Source organism: Sebastes fasciatus, chromosome 4 (assembly GCF_043250625.1).
Source record: "Sebastes fasciatus isolate fSebFas1 chromosome 4, fSebFas1.pri, whole genome shotgun sequence".
NCBI lineage: Eukaryota > Metazoa > Chordata > Actinopteri > Perciformes > Sebastidae > Sebastes > Sebastes fasciatus.
The window spans coordinates 23603085-23626992 of NC_133798.1; the positions used below are offsets into that span (position 1 = coordinate 23603085).

The following is a 23908-nucleotide window of genomic DNA, read 5'->3' on the forward strand; positions in this document are numbered from 1 at the left end:
TCTACTTTCTAGTTTTGGTTAGCTGCTGCCGGCAGCGGTTTGTTTTGGTTGACGGATACGGAATGGATACGATGTCACGTTTCTGTGACTACAACAATAAAAGCGGTAACTTCCTTCTACCTCAACATAGACTCAAGTGAAGCAAATATATCAATTCTGGCATTAAAAACAATTATTTCAAAAATCCTTAAAAAACAAAATCGCGATACATAGGTGAATTGATTTTTTTTCCCGACCCCTAATAAGCATGTCTCTTTGGTCCAATCCAAACAGGCACAAGTATTTTTTGGCAGTAATATACATGCTGCACATTGCATTCATCCCTCAGGACGGTGCTTGGCATATTGCACTGCTCCACTTTTCCTCCTTGCGTACTCTACACTACAGATTATCGTGGTTTTGTTTTTCCTCATGAGTGACAGTAACCCTTATTCATTTTAACACAAATATAAAGAAACTAAATATCACATCCCTCTGCTGTGTGAAACCCAAATACGCAAGTTAACAAGACTGCACCACCTCACCAGCAAGCCAGGTACAGCATGAAATTGCCTCTAATACTGTATTCAGTCAGGCAATATTACGTCTCTGTAGTGCACCAGCCCACCCACAAGTTGCATCAAATTCCCCGGTAGATTGTTCAGAAGGTGAATCATGAGTGTATAAATGTTGAAGACCTACATAATTGGGAAGATAACAGATGGAAGGAAATGAAGGCCAATGCGAAAGTGCTTTGTAAATCTTGTCAGCGCTGCTATGCTGAGTGTGGGTGTTGAAGGTCATTTGTCAAGGTTATTGCCTGATGAGTCACTGTGGGGAGGCAATGAGAGAAAGGGAGAGAGGGGGCACCAGCAGACTGCCGAACCAACAATATAATATTATTTAAGTGCGGCCGCAAATCCTTCAAATCCACACCGAAGAAAGACAGATGGATGCCTCGTTCCTTTTAGAGAATAAGGTCACGGAAAGTCAGCAGAAATTAAATTCACAGAGAATTAAATATGAGCGATATTGAAAGCTTATACTGCTATCTGTCTTTTTTATGCTGTCCTTGGAGGTAGAAGGTTTCGACCGCTCAAACCCCCATAATCATCTCTCACTTATATAAAGTAGATGTGTTCTTCCTTTAGGATGAACAGCAGAGAGGTTGTTGCAGCTGTGCAGGTCTAATCCAGGTTTTCTAGCTGCACTTCCTTCAGGCACACAGACCTCTATGCGTAGATCACAGCCCACTCTGGAGGTTTATTTCTCTGTGACCTTTTTCTGGATACCCAGTGGTGGATTATTTCTCTCAATCAAGATGTTTTATGTAACCACTAGCCTGAGAGGATTATAGAAAAACATTCCGCTTTTAGAATTTAGTCCATTAAGATGCGTCCCTACTTTCTATCATGTGAGAATAATAATCCTTCTGGTGTGAAAACGTGGTTGGTTTAGTGTTTCTAAGGCACCATTGGACATGTACTTAAAAATGTCTTTAAACATTTAAGAAAGAAATATAATTTAGAAATGAAATGCTTCTGGGTTATACCCTTTTAAATTTGCACAAACATTTAAATCGATGTATAGCAGCTTAGACATGCACTTGTGTTATTCGTGTTCTCATTTATCTTTGGTGTTCCTGAGTGGCAGCCAAGGAAAAAATGACATATCCATGTCCTTGGAGTTCTGGGATGCTGTAGCACCTTGTCGCCATGGCAACTGCTCGCTCGTTTCGTCATCGCTCCCCAGGTGTGCTGTGTAATGTGTTCCCAATCTCTCTCTCTGCACCCGTCAGCTACGTCTCACCTCGTGTTGCACTTCCTCCCTCACCTCACATTACACCGTGCCGTTATCATGACAGAGCTATCACATTCATGATTTAATGATTATCCCTTGTTGACGCTAAGCTTTTCCTTTTGTTTTCTCACCATGGCACCCAATCTGTGAGACATTCAAGCCGGGTACCAGACCTGTTATATTTGAGATTTTCTGTTCGGCGCGCTAAACAAACTGCTGCCTTCCCTTCCTGTATTTATAAATTCAGCGGGACAGTAAAGACTGGAAAATGGCACGAGTGGCCGGCGCATCACAGTGAGCATGAGATGAAAATCCGCTTGTTCTGGTGCCGTAATTAGTGCCTGAAGGGTGCAGCGTTCTGTTAATCCAGCGGTGCCGGTGCTCCAGTGGGCTCTGGGTTAGGAGAGTAGGACTGAATCCCAGTGGAGCAGATGGATGATGTGATCCGAGGGCGGCTGATCATTAAAAAGGTTGATTACATGGTTTGTAATGAGATCAGCATTTTGAGGCTCAAAGCTGGTGGTTTGAGGAGTTCTCTCTGGGCTTCTACAGCGGACTTTAGAGGACTTTTGTTTTGTGAATCCGACTCAAGGTCGTGGTTCTCTCCGGGGAATTTGTTAACCTCCGCACATTGTGTTATGACATTGCCTTCATTAGGCAAGATCACAGATCACTTACATTTCTTCCCTGTACAAGCACATTGGGAACAACTTGGGGGTTCAGTGTCTTGCTCAAGGACAGTACGATGTATGAACATGTCAGAGGATGTGTGAGGATGACACCACCAAGCCAACTTCTTATGAGAAATTTCACTTTTGATATTTGCATGTCTGCATAAAGAACACTTATGATGATGTAGGGTGGACGATATAGGTAATTTTATATCTTGATATATATCATTCTGGTATACAGTATAGTATATGAAATAACCACATGGTAAAGCCTATTATTGTATACTCCTGTGTATTTCCTAATTTTTAGGGATGCACCGATCCAACTTTTTCAGTCCCTATACCGATAGCGATACCTGGGCTTTGGGTACCGGCCGATACCGAGTACCGATCGGATACCAGTGATTAATTAATAAGCTGTATGCCTCACTGTGTGGAAGTGACTGGGATCATTCTTTTATGTGTAAGGCAACATCAGGCTGTACTTAAACATTGCTTTCTTAACTTTGTAAAAACAAAATGTAACAAATAATTACATAGATATAAATTTACTAAACTGATATTTATTGTTAAAATAATAAATCCTGCACCAGCAACTTGGTAAAAAATCCTCAAAATATGCAGCAACAAATTGGTCAAAACGTAAACAGGAATTAAAATTCCAGTGTATATAATGTAAATAGTATACAAACATAGAATTTAATTGAATAGATCGGCCCCATCGTCACTTGATATCCAGTTCAGCTCTATGAGTCAGTATCGGCCCGATATCGGTGCATCCCTACTCATTTTAAGAACTTGAGTGCAAAATGAACACAACAGATTTAAGTGAAATTATAGAGGATAAATATAGGCCTAGCTTATATTGCGATAAAAACGATATAACAAAATTTGTTATATCGTTTTTATATACTATATATAGTCAAAACGATGTATAAATGTCTATCATATGATAGACATTTATACATCGTTTTGACTATATATAGTATATCATCATGTTGCCCAGCCCTATATGATGATAATACTAATAATAGTTGACTATATAATGAGTGATTATCTGTTTTGTTCTGATTATTATCATCACAGAATCACATCAAGTGATTACAATTTGTATTTAAATAGGCGATGCGTCATCCTAAAAACCTCTTTAGCGTACCTTCATTCATCACTGTCACCGAACCAGACAGCCAGTTACACATGGTTGATGTTGGTGTGTGTTTCTTTGTTTGATGTAGCTCAGAGAAGTCTTACATGTCCCTAATGATGTGTCCACAGATCAACATGGTGTCTCTCTGTCTTGTCATTGAATATAAATAATGAAAATGAATGGATAATGGCTGTGTACACCCTCATTCATCCCAGAACAGGGATTACAATTTGATTACAAGTATTTATTAATTAGGGAAAGTCAAAAAGAAGCAAGAGCCTCGTTTGGCAGGATTAAAACAGATTTAGTGGCTGTGTTGTTTTTGTGGGATTGAAACAATTTAGCTCTATTCAGTTTAGAAAGTCAACCCAAGAAGTGACTTATTCCTGTTTTGTTCTTTCATATTTTCTGGAAAAACACTGCACTTTGAGTTAAATTGTCTAAAAGTCAACATCTGTTTGACTTTCAGTTGGGTTTTTAGTCGTTTCTGTACAGGTTGTATATTTCTCAAACCTCAATCAGACGTGTCAGCATTGTGATTTTAAGTGTTTCCGGGCTTCATACATGTATCTTCCATTCATTACAGTTTGTCATTTTGATGGTGTGCAGTCTGAATCCCCCTAGAGCCATAAATTCAAGTATGCTGACAAACCTATCAGCATACTTCCAGGTTGCAGTTTTCCTTTGCTGACTAGGGAAGTTCTCGTTTTATGGGCTGTGAGATTTTCATTATACAACAGCTCATCCATCTAGAGCAGAACAGCAGCAGCAGCACAGTGGGCGAAGAAGGTGATGATAATGTTGAGATGCACCTTTTGCATCTCGGACCACTGTACTCTGTTCACCTTATTCTGAGCTGATGGAAGTTCACCACCAAACCCACCACCATAAACGCCATATTCAGCTCAGTACTAGTACTCAGTAGAGGGATAACTCTTTATTTAGCTTTTTAAGAAGAGCTACATTTATACACGGTTAAAGGCAAAGCAAGTTTATTTGTATAGCACATTTTAGCAAAAAGTTTTTCCAAATCCTGTTGATATATTCATCAATATATCCTTGATATATTCTCTTTATAATTGTCTTAATGTGGCTGTTGAAATTCAGGTTTGAGGCCATGACTACGCCAAGATTTCTGGCTTGGTCTGTGGTTTAAACAATGTGAAGTGGTTCGCGCACATCCAAAACCGTAGTAGGCCGGTGCTGGACCAGTAGAAGACAGGAATGAAAAAAGAAGGTCCGCACACTGTAGCTCCCTTTAAGTGCAATTTATTGGCACATCTTAGTTAGTGACGTTTTGAGCAGATGCTCTTCCTCAGACCTAATAAATCTGCACATCTTAAAAGGTAAACGCTCTGGTCACATGATACCGCCAGTGATCCAAATATCCCACATATAATCACCGGTAATTTTACATATATATTCAGAAAAACACATATATACATAATATATAACAATAAATACAAAAATGCATATATTTTTTCTATCAAACAAGAATATAGGTAAGTACCTCACAGCTCATAAGAATAACATCAAGCCCATGGCTGTCATACTTTCTATATGGCTAGAATTAAATAGAATAACATTATTGGTGATTATATGTGGGATATTTGGGTCACTGGCGGTATCATGTGACCAGAGCGTTTACCTTTTAAGATGGCATCTCTATGCAGATTTATTAAGTCTGAAGAAGAGCATCTGCTCGAAACGTTACTAACTAATATGTGCCAATAAATGGCACTTAAAGGGAGCTACAGTGTGCGGACCTTCTTCTACATTTTTCATTGGTCTGTGTTTTTTAACTTTGTTGATTGAAGTTGAGCACTGACTTTTAATCGTTCCTCCTTGGCTCTAAAAACCAACTACCTCAGTTTTGTCTTTGTTTAATTGAAGAAAATTCTGGCACATCCAATCGTTGGTTTGTTCATCTATTTGTTATTCTGTATGCAGATGTAATGCTTAGTTTCCTTAGCTCACGTTGCAATTTTCTGTTGACTTGCTAATTGGTTTTCTGAACATCTTCCCGTGGGATTTGAGGGAAATGTTTATGCATGTGAGCACACCGCAGATACTGTACATCACAAACTGACATTAAGCATGACTAGGCAAATTGTTCTCATTTAATCACGGAGAGGCATTTTTGTTTCAAGCATTTACATCAAGCAGAGCACAGGAATATTTGAGTCTTTCTTTAAATCTCAGACTTGAAATAGTATTTTTTGTGAGACACACCAGGGAGGCTGCCCGCTGCCTGCAGCGCTGGATGACATCATAGCTCCCAGAGCTGCATGACTGAGTAGAGGTTGGAAAGACAGGGGGAGAAGGCCTGCAGTAAAAAAAAGTGCATCCCACGCCACCCCACCCGGTCCCCGTTACACCAGACCACATGCCACCCTGTGCAGCCAAGCCATGCCATTCTTGCTTCCCCCTGGGCAAACAAAGACCCCTTTCAGGCCAGTCCCTACTGTGATCATGCAGAGCAGAAGCAATCTGTTCCTCTTGGCTGCTCACTGTGAAGTGACCCAGCCTTTTCCTTGCTACAGCTTTTCTGGTTTATGCAGCGTTCAACCAGCAAGGCTGATTCTGCTTTTTGAGTTTTCTGCTCGGTCCTGTCCATCTTGAAAAGGGCACGACGGCTGAGATGAGCCATCGTCTCAAGTGAAAGAGGGAAATGCTTCAGTGTTTTCAGTGTGGGTTTTTATTTGAGAGGCAGAGGGTCATGGTCTATGGATTGTGACATCTACTACAGTTTATTACAACTTAGTTTCTTTTTGTAACTCCTACCATCGGTAGCGTTGTGCAGGAACGACAGCGAATGAGCGGTTCTGCTCAAACTGCCAGAGTCTGGAATAACATCCAGCGGAGGAGAGTCGGTCTGTTGTATTACAGCAGAGCAGAGAGACATGGATACTGTCAGTGTGAACAAGTAAACAGTGTCTTTTCCACCAACCTTGCGATATACGAGAACGACGCATGTAACCATGGTAACTGTACACAACAAAGATGGCGAAAGCTGTAGCCTTAAAAAGGTTAGAAAAAAATAAAAAATTCATAACAAGATTAAAATTTCAGTGATGTAAACTAGACTAAAATATTTGAAGTTTTTGTTGACTAACACTAACAAAAATCTAATTACTGAAATTTGATTGAAACTAATTTACATTTTCGTCAAAAGATAAGATAAAAACTAAATCAAAATCAGGTGCCATAATTAACAGATTCTGTGAACAGAATAAAAAACAGAAACGTTTCTGGGATTTTTTCTACTTAGAAGAAATTAAATACATCTTGGAAGCATGTTACAGATGTCTGCCTGTATAAGAACAGTGAAATGAAAGTGAAATTTACCGACCGTCACTACTGTATGAATGTCTTTTACTTAAATGTATCTGTAGCATTATATATTAATTAAGACACAACGCGCTCAACTCATAATTAGATCTTGAAGACTGGGTGCTGAATCCTAAATGTGGATGATAAGAAAGGAAAGACTAGGACAGCACTCCAATTGGACTTTTTGATATTGCCACATGGACATTTCGGGCAATACGCCCTTCCTCAGAGTTTATTCTGGAAATTTCACAATATACGCAAATTGCCAGAGCACGCTGAAGAAGGGTGTCTTGCCTGAAACGTCCGTGTGGCAATATTCAAAAGTCAAATTAGAGTGCTGTCCTAGTCTTTCTCTTTTTACGAGTATATTGTCATTGCAGTATCCATCACATTTATCCCACATCACATGTTGTCCATATCCTGCAGCCTCAGCCTTTCATGAACAGTAGCTGAAAGTATTTCACTGATATTGAGTGACTTTTTCTGAATTCACCTTCCTTTTGATGGTTCAGGATGCTCCAGGGCCAGAATGCTATTAGTTTATTAGTCTGGACCAGCATGCACTTGTACTCCCATCAGCCCTCTGGGGTGATGCCACATCTCCACTCTGTCAGTCACCAGATGCCCATTTCTTTCTACCTGCAGCATCAATCCACTGGCCCCATTCAGTCACTCTTTGCAGTATAGTCAAGGTGTTCAAGAAGCCTCGACCTACAAAAAGAGAAAGCCTTTGAGCCCCCAAGACGTTTTTAAGGTTATCAAGGAAGTTTTTGTTTCCAGTAGAATGAAAGAAAATCGCAGCGTTGTGAAAGAAGTATCCGTTTTTATCAGAAAGGCAAAGGGGGAAATAAAAAGCAAAGGAGAAAACATGGAATTATAATCACTTTATGTTTAACTTTTCCATTTCCATTGACGGGTAGTGTCAAACTTTCACACTCTCTTTATCATTAGGTAATTTGCTTCTCGTCATCTATTGGGAAAAATAATCAATAGCTGAGTAAGATGTGTTTGTCAGGGTGTATTGACTTGTTGGTTTACAACAGTTGCTTCTCTCTTCCTGTTCATTGGCAAAGAGTCGTAGCTTTCAGACCAGAGAACAGAAATCCTGACTTATGTTAACCAATACTGATTTCTTTTGCATAATCCCCTGAGTATTGATACATCCATCACAGCATTGTAAAGGCTTAAAGAAAGACTGATCTAGCAATAAATTAATGAGGAATATTTTTGCATTTTGTACGAAAAGAGTTTTTGTGCTGACATTACACCATCTCAACTCTTGGAAACTCGGAGACCAAGGATAAGCATGACAAAAAACACCAAATTATTTTTTTTATATAGTTATGTTCATTCTATTCTGTCTGTGGGAACTCTCACTTAGTGTTACCATCTTAGTTGGAGTTGGGTATTCAAAGGGGGAATACAAGGCACTTTCCATTTTCAGTCACACTGACAGCGAGCTATTTCCACTGTGATATTACTACACTGTTGACAAGTTATCTCATTTTACCCAGTGAAGTAGCAGACTCTTGTAAAGACACCTGTTATACGGAAGCAACATAACCTACATACAGAAAACGTGTGACAAACGCCACTAAAAACCATGTGACAAACGTCACTAACATAACATACCGGTCTCGAACACCGGTCTGCTGATTAAAAGTCGTGTGTTTGTCCACCTCCTCATCATAAGCAGTCTTTCTCACTTTTTATTCTACGTCACTAGCTATGAGTGTGGCATATTTACGCGGTGCATTTACATTGCAGTCAGGACAGACTACATGTCTTACAAGTGACACACCAAAAGCAGGAAAGGCGTTGTCACTGCACGCTACATACCTTGTGCATTATCATGTCATATTCATCGCCTTTTTGTGCGAACAAGCTGGAAGAATGAAAAACGTTGCTGACATTTCAGGGTTTGACCTCCATAAGCTGTAATATTTTCACTAGATTTTGAAAGCAATAACTTTGAATCAAACAGATCTTCTTTGATAAGATTTATATATTTTATTTACTAAGCTATTTAGAGTTGCGTCTTTACTTGTTTTTCCATTTGAAGTCTGGCACACTCAAATCAATACCTTATGTAAGCTGCGTGGGAGACAGCTGAAGATGAATTTGAGACTGTGTTACTTAAGAAGACTGAGTGCTATCTTTACATTGTGTATATGTTCTGCAAGGAGTCGCCTACCTTCATTCAAAGGGCATGCATTGAAGAGTAAGGCCGTGAGTAAGAGAGGCTTGTAAGAAGTGCTGCTCACGGATACCGCTGTTGCTATGAGACTGTCAGAAACGTGTTTGAAGCACAGCTCTGTTTTGAGGAAAGTTAGAATATTTTTAACACCTAATGCTCAGGCCGATGTGCACAAAATATATGCTAAGCCCTGTGCTATGAACATGCAATAGTGTGCCCATTGAAGGCAGCGAGAATAAGAAGCCGGTGCTGTAGAAGTACACTGTATCTTGCAGGATTTGTGCTCAGCTCTTTTCCTGTCTCTTTCACTGTCGACTGCTGTCTGATCAGCTTATGAGGGACAATATTTTCACACGGCATGAATAACCGGGAGAGAAAAGGCCATCTTTGTTCCTCTGGGTTTGTGTTAAGTGTTAAGAAGTTGAAGGAAGTGGTTACAGAAATACACTCAGATTGTCATTGATGGTTTTGGAAAGGGGTCACATGACACATTGTGTTTGAAATTACTGTGTCTACTAAAAGCTAAATGGCACAATTAATCACCTGTGCTTCAGTGTGTCAGTTTATGTTCCTCTTACCTGCTCAGCAGTTTTGTTGTTCACTGCTGAAAAACGCTTAGAGACACAATCTCTGCGTTGTCTTACCACCTGATTATGCTGGATCCCATATGATTGCATGGGAGGTTTTTAACCCTCGGTCCCTGTGGGGCCATAAGACAATCAGCATCATGTCTCCCCCGGAGGAGAACAAGCTAAGCTGCATGGGACTGAAGCTGAAACAGTTCTCACACTTGCCTTTGAAAGTTCAATTTTTTGCTCCACTTCTGGAAATTCATCCTAAAAGGCTTAATTTATATTAGCTGTACAATCAGATTGCTCTCAAAATACCAGCTTTTAATTAAGCATGCAAACCAATTAAGTTATGCTCTTCTTCGTTTTCCCCGTGGTTAACCTCAGACAAGGTTAGCTGCAGAGGCGTCCGCCTCACAGGGTTTTGTGCTCACATTCATAAGCCATTCTAGTTTAAAGTGAACAAGCTGAAGCCACGCAGCTCATTGAAAACTCCTGTTAAGCACTCAATGCAGGTGAATTACACACACATTTACAGTATCTGTCACAGCTGGCCGTCTCCAGTTTCTCTTTGCAACACATGACAGAAGACGTTATGCATCTGTGGGAGCATGTAGATGTTGAACAGAAGAGGCCCAAGAACAGAACCTTGAGGAACTCTGTCATTTTTTTTACGTTCAGATATGTAATTATGGATCGACACAAAGTAGTCCCTGTCCTTCAAATAGGATTTCAAACCAGTGTAGTACTGTGCCATAAAGCCAACCCAGTTTTCCAGTCTGTCTAGCTAACACGGTCTCACGAGAAGGCGTATAAATATCACGACATTACACAGACGTTTCGCGTGTCATGAAGACGCATTTTAGACTTTTTGCATGTCATTTTTACTCCACATTCCGCATGTCATTTGTACGCCATGCAACAAAAATACATTAACGTCTGCAGTTAGGTTGAGGCAACAAAACCACTTGAAAAAACGTCAATGTTGGGCTTAAAATAAGTATGAAAACTAAGCAAAATACGTATGGAAACAATGTAAGTAACGAAAACTTGACACAAACGTCACCGAAAACACGTCACAAACGTCACTAACATAGCTTAGAAAACAAAAACAACAAACAGAACATTGGTCTCGAACACCGGCCTCCTGTTTAAAAGTTGTGTGTTTGTTGGACCCATCCACCTCCCCACCTGCCATAAAGCAATCTTTCTTGCTTTTTATTCTACATCACTAACCCTGAGCGTGGAATATTTACATGGATGCGTTTACATTGCAATATTAGTACTTGGCGTACAAATGGCACGACAAAAGAAAGAAAGGTATTCTTATTACATGTTAAATGACTTGCGCATTATCGTGTCATTCATATGGCCTTTTCGTGCGAACGGGCTGGTCTAGTAGTAATATGTTGTGGTCAACCATGCCGAATGTAGCACTGAGCCCTTTCAATGATTTTACTTAAAAATGGGAGGTTTGATGTAGCATCCTTTTTGAGAAGAGATTGCACAAACTGGGATTCTCACATTTTGTTCGATGGATGGCCACTTTGTTTACGTTTGTGCTCATTAAAACATTGATCAAAGAAAATATTTCAAGTGTGTCCAATTTAGCTCGAACAGTGTCAAGGATTAGGCAGTCAGGGACTCCTCATCGAAGCCTCATAAGTGACACCACAGTAAATCTCTCAAATAAGCTGTCACTCCAAATCCCCAGCCAACAACTCAACAGCACTTTCTAGCTCGTCCTGCCTCGCTGTTCGGTTGCCAAGTACAGCACAGTGGGTCGCAGACAGCAGCCGTCCTCACTTTCATAGTTAAACTCTTCACGGCTGTCACACCAAATGATCAACGACAAATAACACAGTCTCAAAGAAATGATTCTGCTCACTATTGTGTCTATAAGATGGTGAAAAGTAAGTAGAGTAGACTGCTGTGCCTTCAGTCCAACTCCGCAACCTCCTCGGGGACAGTTTGGAGTGTGTAGTGCCTGCCATTAAAAGTATAGCCAGAGATTACATCACATCAGATTACATCAAACAAAACAGGGTTTACAGATTTTCTGAATATCACTGTGTTAAATCTCTGTAAGTTAAAGCAAAATTAATACTTGTATATGTTGGGTAAGAAATGGAAAATGTTGGTTAACAGTGTTGGGACAGTGGGTTTGATGAGGCCTCAAGGCTTTGTCGCCCTGCAGGACTTGCTGCAGTGTCCTCTGGGAGTTTTCAAAGACATGGCCTTTTATTTCCCAGTAGGCGATCCAATTGTGTGTGACCAATAAGATAACTCCTTAATTCCCCCCATTACAGTGGAGCCTGGCATTTCTTGGCTTTAATGAGAGCTTCTGACTTTTGAAGGTTATTTCACCATATAGTGCACCCCCGACTGTAATAGACTTCATGTTTTAGCCCATGTACTGCCTACTTTTTATAACTGCTGACCATTGTTTGAAGCAAGCTGTAGTGTTTAAAAGATTCGAGATGTGTTTTTAAAAGAAATTAGCAGACTTGAATCTTGCCTCAGTTCGGTAACTTTTTGCAGTGAATATTAATGCTGAAACTAACGATTACCTTATTTATTATTTTCTCAATTAATCGATTAATAGTTTGGTCTATAAATGTCAAAACCTGAAAAATGTCCATTGCAATTTTCCCTCAATTTGTTATTTCCAACCAACTATAATATTAAAGAAGAGAAGAAAACCACCACATATTCACATTTGAGAACATTTTTTGCTTAAAAATATACTTTGAAAGTGCTGTTGATAAGACACATTCACACATTAGATATCACACCTTGTTAGAAGACTTGTTAGAAGAAGTAACCAAACGACAGATATCTTTGACAGTTTTTTTTTGGACCCACCAAAATGTTTTAAATGATTAATTCACAATCATAATATTTTTCTTTAGGAAAAGTGATACTTCTGTTCGGCACCTTTCTAAAAGCTCTGTGGATGTATTATTTTTTTACAAAAATGATTCTTCTACATAACAATTTTATAAATAAGACCTTACGAATCAGAATTGTTACCAATTAATTGTCTGTTTACTGTCTAATCGGCTAATATTTGCAGCTCTAGTGATTATGATATCTGGTGTTGTTGTTGTCACAGTTATGTTATGCAGATGTAAGCGCAGATAGATTTGAAAAGTCTCACAATAATAACAAACTTACAGTGAATATTAAAAGCTTCATCAGCCTCTGACTCCTAAAATAACACTCTCAGCTCTGTAATCTCTCTGTGCTGAACCGTTCCTCCTCCCCACTGAATTCAGTCAGTCTTCTCTCCAACCATTCAGTGCATCATTTAGTGACAGGAGCAGAAAGGTTTGATGACCCACCCTTGGCCAGGTTTACCCTGTTCATAACTAGGTGGAACTGCATTCTGAGAAAAGCTTGTTTCTCTGAATCATTTATTGAGAAGATTGCATCTCCCTTGGGCCTCCATTAGTGCGTTGACACGCAGGGGCAATGGTGGGCCTTTCACGCCTGTGTGCACAGGCAGCTTAGTCTCCAGGGCCAAACAGCTTTCTGCATTTTTATGGCTGGTTTCACCACTGGAAATGGATCTTTCCCGGGGCTCTGGAGACAATGAAGAGGGTGAAGTGGCACCCTTCTGCTCAGCATGAGATGTTTAAAACAGCCAAAGGGTGCAAACTCTGAGAAATGGAGCTCAACATCTTTCCTCCAGTCAATCAGCCAGCTTGTCTGCCACTCAGTACTGCTCTTACACCATACAGACCCAGATATTCAGATACATACACATTAAATACGTCAAGTAGACAACCCACTGCGGTAGGTAGATGCATTTTGTAGCAGCAGTGGTTTACTTCAGAGGCCTGAACAGACTCTGATTTACAGCACACTGAGCGCCTCTGGCGTGCCGGAGACAGACGCAGCTACAAAATATGTGGGAGGTCATCATAAATACTAACGGCACACTGAGTGAAATACAGGCTTCACTACAGTGTGGGGGCAGCTGAATGCAGTTTACAAAGAAGCACAAATTCATAACTGCATTGTGTGACTTGGTAAAGAACAATATCTTTGTCTTTATTATGAAATCTGACGAGTCCTCCAACAACAAATACAGCAGAACATCTTGTAATGTTCTCATCCTCATGTGCTCGCATTGATTGTGTCCAGCTATCAAACAGATTCAAACGTTTTTGTCCAACCAGATAACTTTGACGCAAACATGTTATGAACAGTACAAGGGGTGTTTGATTTATACCGAAATACAATATAGATTTGTATACCATCACAGATTTTGCTGTACTATTTATACCACGGTACTATCCTTTTAATATCTCTAATTGTATTAGACCAGTGGTTCCCAAACGTTTTCATGTCAAGGAGCCCTAAACTGACACAAATTAGACCATGGACCCCCATTTGATAAGATTGTGTCTCAGGGTGCCCCATCTGATAGGATTTTTGCTTTTAGATGTTTTATTACAGAAAGTGTATGAAACTCATGACCAAAATAGTTATACATTATGTCATTGTTAATTATAGTAAAAATAAATAATACCCTTTTTGCTGCGGTTCCCCTGGAACCCCCTCAAGAACCCCACTTTGACAACAACTGTACAGTATTAGACGATGGTGGATTATGTTGCAAATCAATGAGCAAGACTGCCGAGTAATTTTTGATTGTGGGTCCACACTGCAACGTCACTTCTGCTTGCCGTTTCAAACAGGAAACGCCATGGCGGCCTGCTCGTAAACTTTCTGTTTAACAATTTTACCAAAATCTACTTCTGAAAACATTTTAAGTGAGAAATATACTATGCCATTGCTTAGCCTCGTTTCATTTTAGAACTAGATCGCCTAGTTTTCACAGCTTGGTCCATTTGCACAACGGACTGCTCCCCGCCTTTTCATTTTGAAAGAGTGACTGACTCTGTCACTCAGTCAGTGACAGACTTTTGCGTTTGTACTGTAGGGCTGGCCCTCTGTGGTCCAAGTCAAAAACAGGTGTGTCTTCCGAGCAAACATTACTCCATCTGGAAGTGACTTCATTCGCAGAGCCAGGAAAATTAAGCGCCCGCCTACTCACTACAGAAAAGCTTGAATTCACTCAAAAGGATCCTGCTGCCTTTGTCGCCTCTTGCTCACTTAAATGTGTTGCTTTTGACTTTACAGCAGCAATCTTATCACTGTGTCCTGCTGGCAAATGAGCAGTTTCCTTGCATTGCCGTGTCAAATAATAGAGCCTCTATGTGCTTTGGGTTTTACATTTTTAAAGCCATCTGTCAATGTGTTGCACAGTGCTATCGGTGTGCTGCATGTGCATGTTTTTGCTGAAGGGAAAGTAAAGAAGTTGGAGAACCTGTCTGCAAAATGTAGAACATTAGAGACTCATGCATTTGCTGAAATATAAAAATATTTAAATTCAAACTCCACAACCTATGCATGGCCTTTACTGAGGTGGTGTTCAAAAGCTTTTAATTATGCAAAAGGGAAAGAGACTATTGTCATTTGGATCCGTGATCTGCAGATAAACCAGAGACGCTGAGGACAACAAGAAAGCAGAACCTATCTGCTGGTGTCAGTCAAGCTTTGTGATTGGATTAATTGGTTCTCTCCTGAGCAAACAATACAAACAACGACACCAAAGCTCATTCAGATAACAAATTATCTTTTCTGGAATTCCTGCCTCATAATTTCACCATTATTTATATTCCTGCAATGAAACAAGACACTTTAACTCAATTATGCCTTTCTGAAACTATATATTAATCACCCCTGGACTAGGTGATGTGCCTGTCATCACCTCTGGTGAACGCTGGTTCTAGCTCTCAGATGAGTTGACTGTTTTGGACAAGGTAGCCTCACATTGGCCTAACTAAATGTGACAGAGGAGGAGGGAATCTCAGGAACAAAAATCTCCATAGATGGAGCCCTGAGGCTTCTTCTTCACTGCAACCCAACTGACTCTAAAGTGCAAAAATATTATTCACAGGTATCCAAACACAGCACAAAGCTATATTTTTAGGAAATAATATTCATTTGCTATCCTGGTCTAATATTCAAGATGCAATATTTTTACCAAAGGGCCATTCCCAGCTGATGTTTCCTCCTGTGACTTCACATTCAATCAGCCCACTTGACAAAAATAGGAGAGGCTGCGGCTGGGAAATATCCCTCCTCAATAATGATAGAAAAAGAGCAAGAATTCAGAAGGGAAATTACAGTTTGACAGTAAAAAGATAAAAAAGTGTCTGAGTGAATTTTCTTCTTCCCTTAAAGCCCTTTTTCTTTCTGCCCTCTATCTCTTGCGGTCTTGCTTTTTCATTAAAGATCTGACGGCAGCAGTTTTATTGAAGGAGGCGCACAATGCTTTAACCAGTTGTTTTGTTTGTGTCAACAGATTCTTTAAGTAGAAGCAAAAAGGACAGTTTTGTAAATGTTATAAACGGGAGGAAAATTGAAAGTAATGTCAGTAAATGTGTAGATGAAATGCTCTGACACGGTTAGACAATCAGAGTTCATCAGTGTACAGTCAGGAGGGGATTGGGAGACGAAACCAGCGAGTGTGCGCCCTCACAGAAAGTGAGTATCACTGATAATCGTGCCAAACAGAAGGTGTCATGGTAGTGGAACAATTAGACCCGATGGGTGTCCATGCATATTTTAGAGACGGCAGGCTAGAGAGAGAAAGAGAGAAACAGCGGTGGAGACTGCTGGGTAAGCTCCAGCTGCCTGTTATAGCTCTGGAAAAGAGGATGAGGCTGGAGCTCCGTGAACTGGTTGCCTCATTGTTTAAAAAAAGCCCAGGGCTGAGACACACTGTGGAAGTTATAGCCTGAGACCAATTAGTAGACCATATAGTGCACCTTTTAACACAGTAACTTACAATGAACCTGCTCGGGAATAGCTTTTGTTTGGGTCTAATGGTTGTCTGATTGTATAGAAGTCTATGAGAAAATTACCCTATACTTCTCACTTGATTTATTACCTCAGTAAACATTGTAAACATGAGTTTATGGTCTCAATCGCTAGTTTCAAGTCTTTTTCAATACAGCATGATGTTCATTTAGTAAATGATGGTCCCATTTAGAGTCAAATAGACCATAAGTAAGGGATAATGTATAGCGAGCCGGTCATCGTTGTGAAAGAATCCCAGAGTATTCAACATAGCCGTGTAATAAAGCACGGTATGACTTAGGGCATGGCTACCTTGTGATTAACAGGATGCTACCACAGCGTTGTCCGGTCTGGGAGTTGTCTGTTATTTCATCTTACAACTTTAACCCGTTCACAGTGTGTTTTCAGTGCATGAAAGTTAATCATAATCTTTTTTGGTCACCTGAAAATGTCTTACTCGGTGTTCGGTTGTACTTAGCTCCACCCTCTCGCGTCACTTCTGGTTGCCAACATGGTGACGGCCGAAAAGCAAGACGACGACGGCCAAAATGCCCATCCCGAGGCTTCAAATCGTCAGTCCACAAACCAATGGGTGATGTCACGGCGTCCACTTCTTATAAACAGTCTATGGTCTAATGTTCGTAAATGTAATGGATGAAATGGATGAAGAAAACACTAAAGGCTCAGAGGCTTTAACAGCTCCCCCTGCCAAGAAATCCAATAGTGCTTATGGCTATTAGACTGACAAACAACAGACATTAGTCAATGTGTGAATGAGTCTTTGACAGCAACTCGAATATGTGCATGTCTGGTACAACTCGTCGTCATGCCTGTGGGTTAAATATGTTGTTATGATAATACTGCATGCTGTAAGACGACCCAGTTCTCATTTCATGTAGAGGTTAACAGTGCATGAGAATAAATGTCAGGTCTGAGGGGGTTGACACAGTCTGAGCTAGCGACACTGAATCATTGCCCCGACAGCCTTTCACTACTCTGGGGGGGAGACCAAACTGGCGCATCACCGCCAGAGCTGTGCAAACGCCAAAAAAAATGAAGCATTGTTTATATGCTAATCCCAAGCATGACACCAATTGTGCTGCTCATTCTGTTTTGGGGGGTATTTGTCACACTTTTTAGTAAGAAAACCGAAGTGTTGTGGGAGCAAGCTCTCTAAAATATACATGGTAACCAGTAAAAAAAGAGTTTCAATAAATATTTATAGGAGAAGACCAATTTAATGATCCTTGCTTTGTTTATTTAAAACCTCTGCCCGGGGGTGTACAGGACGTATATTTTGACATAGTTGTACCCACAATGCTCAACTGTATGTGCAGCTGAGAGATGTGACAGAAAAGCTATTATAGCCAGGCTGGCAGTGAAATCCATCACTGGTGGGCTGAAGGACTAATGACTCAGAAATCCTCATTGAGAAACGTATTCATTTCCTCATTCCTGCAGGAAGGTGCAGTATCATTAAGGCACACATCACAAACAACTCTCCATCAAACAAACGCACATCTAGAGACGCTTTTATAGGTGCTGATGGTACATCGTGTTTCTCAGTAGTCATGCACAGCATGTACAGAGTGCTATTGAATGACTGTGAGTGCGGTTATGAATGCTATTTACTTTAGAGTGACGACACTGTGAAGAATGAAAACCATATTCAGCTGCAGTGTGGCGAACATGTATTTCTAATACTGTATCTCTTAGTGCAACTTTTCTTTTGGAAACATTTGGGAGTGAATAGCTATTAAAAGCTTTTTTTTATGTCTTTATGGCTCTATGAATGACATTGACTACATCCACATGCACACAATATTCTGTTTTTTGCCCTTACTGTATTCCAAAAAAGACAATATTCCTTCTAAGGTGTTTACATGGCTAATGAAAATGAATATTCCACTAATATTGCTGGCTGCAAGCAGGTAAGAGGCTGTGTGGCTGTGTGTCACAAACTGACATAAAAACCCCAATTGAGACGCATATTCCGAATGCACAGTATATATATATGCTCCTAAAACCTGAGGACACAGAGGCACATGAGTTTTTTTCAGGTTACCTGTTTCATGTGTCAGGATATAGCGACCGTTTTATAAAAATAACTTTTATGAATCATATTTTCTCCAATCTCGCCTGCTACAGCTTTAATTGGACTATTCTCTCTTTTTTTTCTCCTCTAATTACTTAACATCCCTATATCCTAAAGCATTAGCAGACAAAGCCAACCACCAAACTCACATACGATTATTGTGTTTCCAATCACATACTGGATAAGGTAACTAATGAACCTCACTCCCAAAATGTTGCTGACGACCGATGTGTGTAGAATACAACAGTTTTTTTTACCAACAGTGTCAAGCAGGGTTACAGCTAAACATATCAATTATGAAAAACATTTTGAACGGTCTTGGCATTAAGCTGAGCAGAACATTCCTCTCTCACGAATCCCTCTTTTAATCATAAATGCCAACTCACATTTCATCCATTCAAACTATCCACCGTTGAGAAGCTTTAAAAGCAATTATCCATATCGCTCTATCCTCAGCTCTCTTTGGCTGCACTTATTTTCTTGAATCCTCACATTTCTGGGGCAAATCCTCGCACATTCGCATCGTGTTTTTATGGCCCACTTTCTGCCTGGTAAGACTGTGCTGCAAACAGTTTCTGTGGTTCACAGCATCGACTTGTACAAAGACTCATTGCAGCTGCAACACATTATATCTAGCGTATATGCCATTAAACCAATCCGTTTCTCATTTGAGTTAACTACTTGGAAAAAAAAAAAATCTCTGTATATTATATTTACATTTTCTTGTGTCTTTTAGGGTCAATATTTGTTTAATAAAATGCTTTGTCTTTACACTTTATACTGTATTTTCCTCAAGGCATCACTCTGACATGCTGGTGTCTTTGTCATTTTTGTCCTGTCCCTTTAGTAACCGTATTTCATGATTGATGATTTAAAATAGTCTGAGTGAAGCATCTTAATCACTCTTGAGATATTCTGTCACTTTCTATTACATGTTCTGTGTCTCCTTCCACCGCTCCGGGTTACATATAAGTTAATAACCCTATTAAAAAGCCGATTGAGCTACTACAATGGAGGCAAATGTCCGACCATATGCTGATCAATTGGTTCCACACCTTAGCCATTTAGCTTTATTGTATTTTAGGCCTCAGCATTTCTTTTAGATGTCTATCTGGGCGCAGTAACCGTATAATATCATATGATATCAGATAAAGCTTGTAATTTCTTTCGCTCCGACTGACAAGTGGATTGCTGTGAGGCTGATGTTGTTTATTAAGTTATTTCCTCTCAGAAATCATGTATTGTCCTCATTCAGTCTTGTGAAGGGCTCATTGCATGGGTGGAAAAAAGTACAAAATGCAAGTCTCCCTCAAAAATAATCCAAGGCAGGGCGCCTGGGTTAGCTCAGTTGGTAGAGCGGGCGTCCATGTATCAAGGCTTGGAACTTGACCGCGGCGGCCCGGGTTCGAATCCGGCCTGTGGCCCTTTCCGCATCCACTCTCTCTCTCCCCCCTTTCAAGACTCTATCCACTGTCCTCAATAAAAAAATGGAAAAATGCCCCCAAAAAAATAACTTTAAAAAAAAATAAATAATCCAAGGCACACTGTAGGTGTTTGAACAAAATTAAAATACCTTTATTTTACATGGCAATAATTGTTTAAAATGACCAACGTGTTGCGACCAACATAGGTCTTCATCAGGGTCATCATCATATATTGTCCTCCTCAGCTAATGAGTGTGATAGTTGCTGGCTGACTGTGGCTCAATGGGAGTGAACGTTTTTAGAGTTTTATATTAAAGATGCAGAACTCTTTCAGTTTATTTCTTATTTTCACCCGCTGCTGGTGTTATCTTGAGAAATGTATTTGATAATTAATTAACCCCATAAATGCAGTTCATTGCAGTCTTCTCTTCACAACTGTGTGAGTTTACACATCTCATGGCCTTGATGAACACATACTGCTGGTGGAGGAGTCTGAAAAGAGCTCAACTTGTTTGTGTGTCAATACACGCTGGTCTTGCTTTCAATCATTTAGCTACAATAATAACGGTAGAGATGCACTGATACCGGATCGGATATCTGGCCGATACTGACTCAAACAGCTGGATCGGATATCGGTGACCATGGAGCCAGTTAATTAAATTCTAAGTTTATATACTATATACATTAAACAGTATACTGGTATTTTAATGACAATTTGTTGCTGAATTAAAAAGGTTTCCACTTGAATTATAATTCCTGATAATTTTGAAGATTTTTCTTTACCAAGTTATTATTTTAACAATAAATATCAATTCAGTAAATTTGTATCTATGTTTTTATTTGTTATATTTTGTTTTACAAAGTTAGGAAAGCAATGTTTAAATCAGTTGCCTTACACATAAAAGAAGGATCCCAGTCACTTCCACACAGTGAGGCATACAGTTTATTAATTAAACACTGGTATCGGATCAGTATAAAACCCAAGAATCGCTATCAGTATTGGGACATAAAAATTCTGATCGGTGCATCCTTGTGAAATTTGGTTCTTTAACAAAGCAGTGTGCCTTGAATTCAGGAGCACTTGCTTTCTTTGTGCGTCATTTTACTGTGACATCCGAGTAGCACTTTCTCCTTAGTTTTTTCAGAACTCAGCAGATTTTATACAAAATGAATTCTTCCCCTGTCCTCATCAGCTTCAGTCTAAAGCTATGAAATGGCATTAGTTGTTTTATTTTTAAAGATTAGATTTCTAAAGTATGTTTGAAATCACTGTTGGGCGTTTTTTTTGCTTTAATACTGCAATAATCTGCGTTCATTTGTTGGTTTATAATGGCATAATAATAACATGCAACAAAACACCTACTGTAGTAATAATGTACATGATGAATAGTTATAAATGCATAGCCTGACATGATGTGCTCTATTTAAACACCGTCACAACTACTAACTGTTCGTGTGTGTGTGCTTTGATTAAACCAGTTTATGACTTGAAAGAAACAGACTTGATTTTACAGCTAAAAGAGCTTCGTATTAATTGTAAGTGGTTGTGGGTTGGCCTCTGTGTGCTCCCAGTCCCAGCTGAAGTGTGTAGGGTCATGACTTGAACTCCAGGCAGCTCGGTTGGGACACTGAATCGCTCTGACACATTAACCAGTGCAACCACTCGGCCTCCTGGGACAAAAGAAAGCAATCTGCTTATGAAACTAAAGAAATCACCTCAGGGTTCTTCTAGGTACCTTTAGCCTCTCTCACACACACACACACATGCACACGCATAGTCCCACGCAGTCAATGGCATTATGTTTCCACTCCTCTCACTATAAAGTGATACAATCTTTTATTAATGGTCTGTGCTCCTGCGTTGACATGGAGACCGTTTTAATGATTAATCTGAAAGGAAAGTGCCCATTGTACACTGGGGGCTCTTTAGGAAGTAAAAGAGCCACTGTGTTGTTTTCAGTTAGATTCAGAGAGATCTTTTTAATTTTTGTGTCTTTCTGAGATGCCATTTTTGCCTTCAACATCAGGAAACAACATCATGTTGACAACATCATGTTGTGTGAAATTATATTTTCCTAACAGGGACATTTGGCTACAGGTGATTTCCTAGTCAACAAATCCATCTCAGTTTATTTCTTAACTTTTTTTTTTTTTCGTAGGGAGGTGACAGAAGCCTATTTACTTAACAAATACAATCAACACATTCTCATCCCACATACTGGTGCTTTGTCAGGACATCTACTAACACACTGGGAAGCCCAGCCCGTCAACCTGTGGCGCTCCACTACGGTCGCTGTAAACACATGGTTAACGTGAATCCAAACAAAAACACTTGCTTAGGTTTAGGCAACAAAACCACTTAGTTAGGTTTAGGAAAAAAACAACATGGTTTGGCTTAAAATTACATTTGTAAAGTGAAAATGGAACTTAGCATTGTGAATACAAAGACAAACAACACGTTTCACATGGGACACAAACAGCGGTCTCCTGAATGAAAGCACTGTGTTTGTTTCACTCATCCACCACCTCTCCCACTCACCCTTTGTGTGTGTTTTTTCGCTCTATAAACTACGCCACCACACTCCCCGACCCCTTTCTTTGAGCGTTTAATATTCACGCGAATGGGTTTACATTGAAAGCGCAGTGCGTCTCATACAGAAGCTAAAGGGTGCGTTGTTATCCAGGGTTTCAACCAGAAAAGTTGTTAGGACCGACGGCGGTGTCTAGGAGACCAGAGAGAAAGACGTTGTGTTTAGCTCTAAATACTTTTGTAGCTTGTAACTGAATCTCCTGCTTCCCTGTTTGTACTTTCAGATATCTGCTTTATTTTACTGTTTCACTTTCAGCTGCATAGGAGTCGACATTTCCTGATTTTGTTGCTTCATAACATAACAGGGGACTTTTATTGTGAAGAATATAGGAAATGAAATGATCCACTGTTTTACAGCTACTCCTTTGACAACTAGTCACGTCAAGTGGTTAGCTCTGTTATAATGGAGATGTAACTCCCTGCCTTACTGGGCTGACACACCGAGTCATGTATGGAAAAACCCTTTAAGACACGGGAACTTGGCTTGTGTCTTGAGGAGTTGTAGCATTTATCAATCGTGCAGTGTGGGCCACCAGACTTGCAAAACACTGGCGGAAACCCTGCTATCACACGCTGAGGGGTGTGACAAAGCGTCGGTATTTGACGCCCTGGGAATGAGAACGGGCTGATACAACACAGCAGGATTGGATCCTGTAAAAAGGGTCTCACCTGGTCACCAACTCAGGTCAAACCAATAAACCCTTTTGTAAATCTGCCGAGGCGCCTGTTGGGCTATATTGAGATGCCAATCTAGGCGAGGAAAAGGTTCATTAGTGTTAATTAGAAATTTAAGGACATCCTTTCTCTCCTGCAATCACCTCGGTCTTGTAATTAGAGGGACCAGCGGGGGAATAATACAGCTGTGTTGGGTGTGGGGCAGAGACGGAGGTAGGGGATATCGGGGAACAAGAAAGGGGGGAGAGAGGGGAGGTTGGTGGGCCTGCTGTTGAATACTAACAAACATGCTCTCTCCTTGCAACAAAAGAGCAGATGTCTTTTCTGACTCGGTGTGTCCCCTCCATACAGAGACGTTTTTTTAAATTTGTGGATGGTTTTGTCGCTCCCATTGCTCCCTCTAGCAGGGTTTTCAGCCCAGTGGTAAATCCACAGGAGGAAGCATGCTTTACACTTTAAAACATTCTTTTTTTTTAGCTTTCATTTTGCCCCTTTTTGTATTTTAAATGCATATAGCCTGAATATCTTTAAATTAATTTAGATTATGCAGGA

General features: G+C 40.1%; 1 protein-coding gene across 5 annotated transcripts in view; it reads left to right on the forward strand.

The window, feature by feature from the left end:
* The window catches only part of frmd5a (FERM domain containing 5a), a 67909-nt gene that overhangs the window by 20800 nt on the left and 23201 nt on the right, over nucleotides 1-23908 (forward strand). The gene's annotated exons all lie outside the window — the stretch shown is intronic.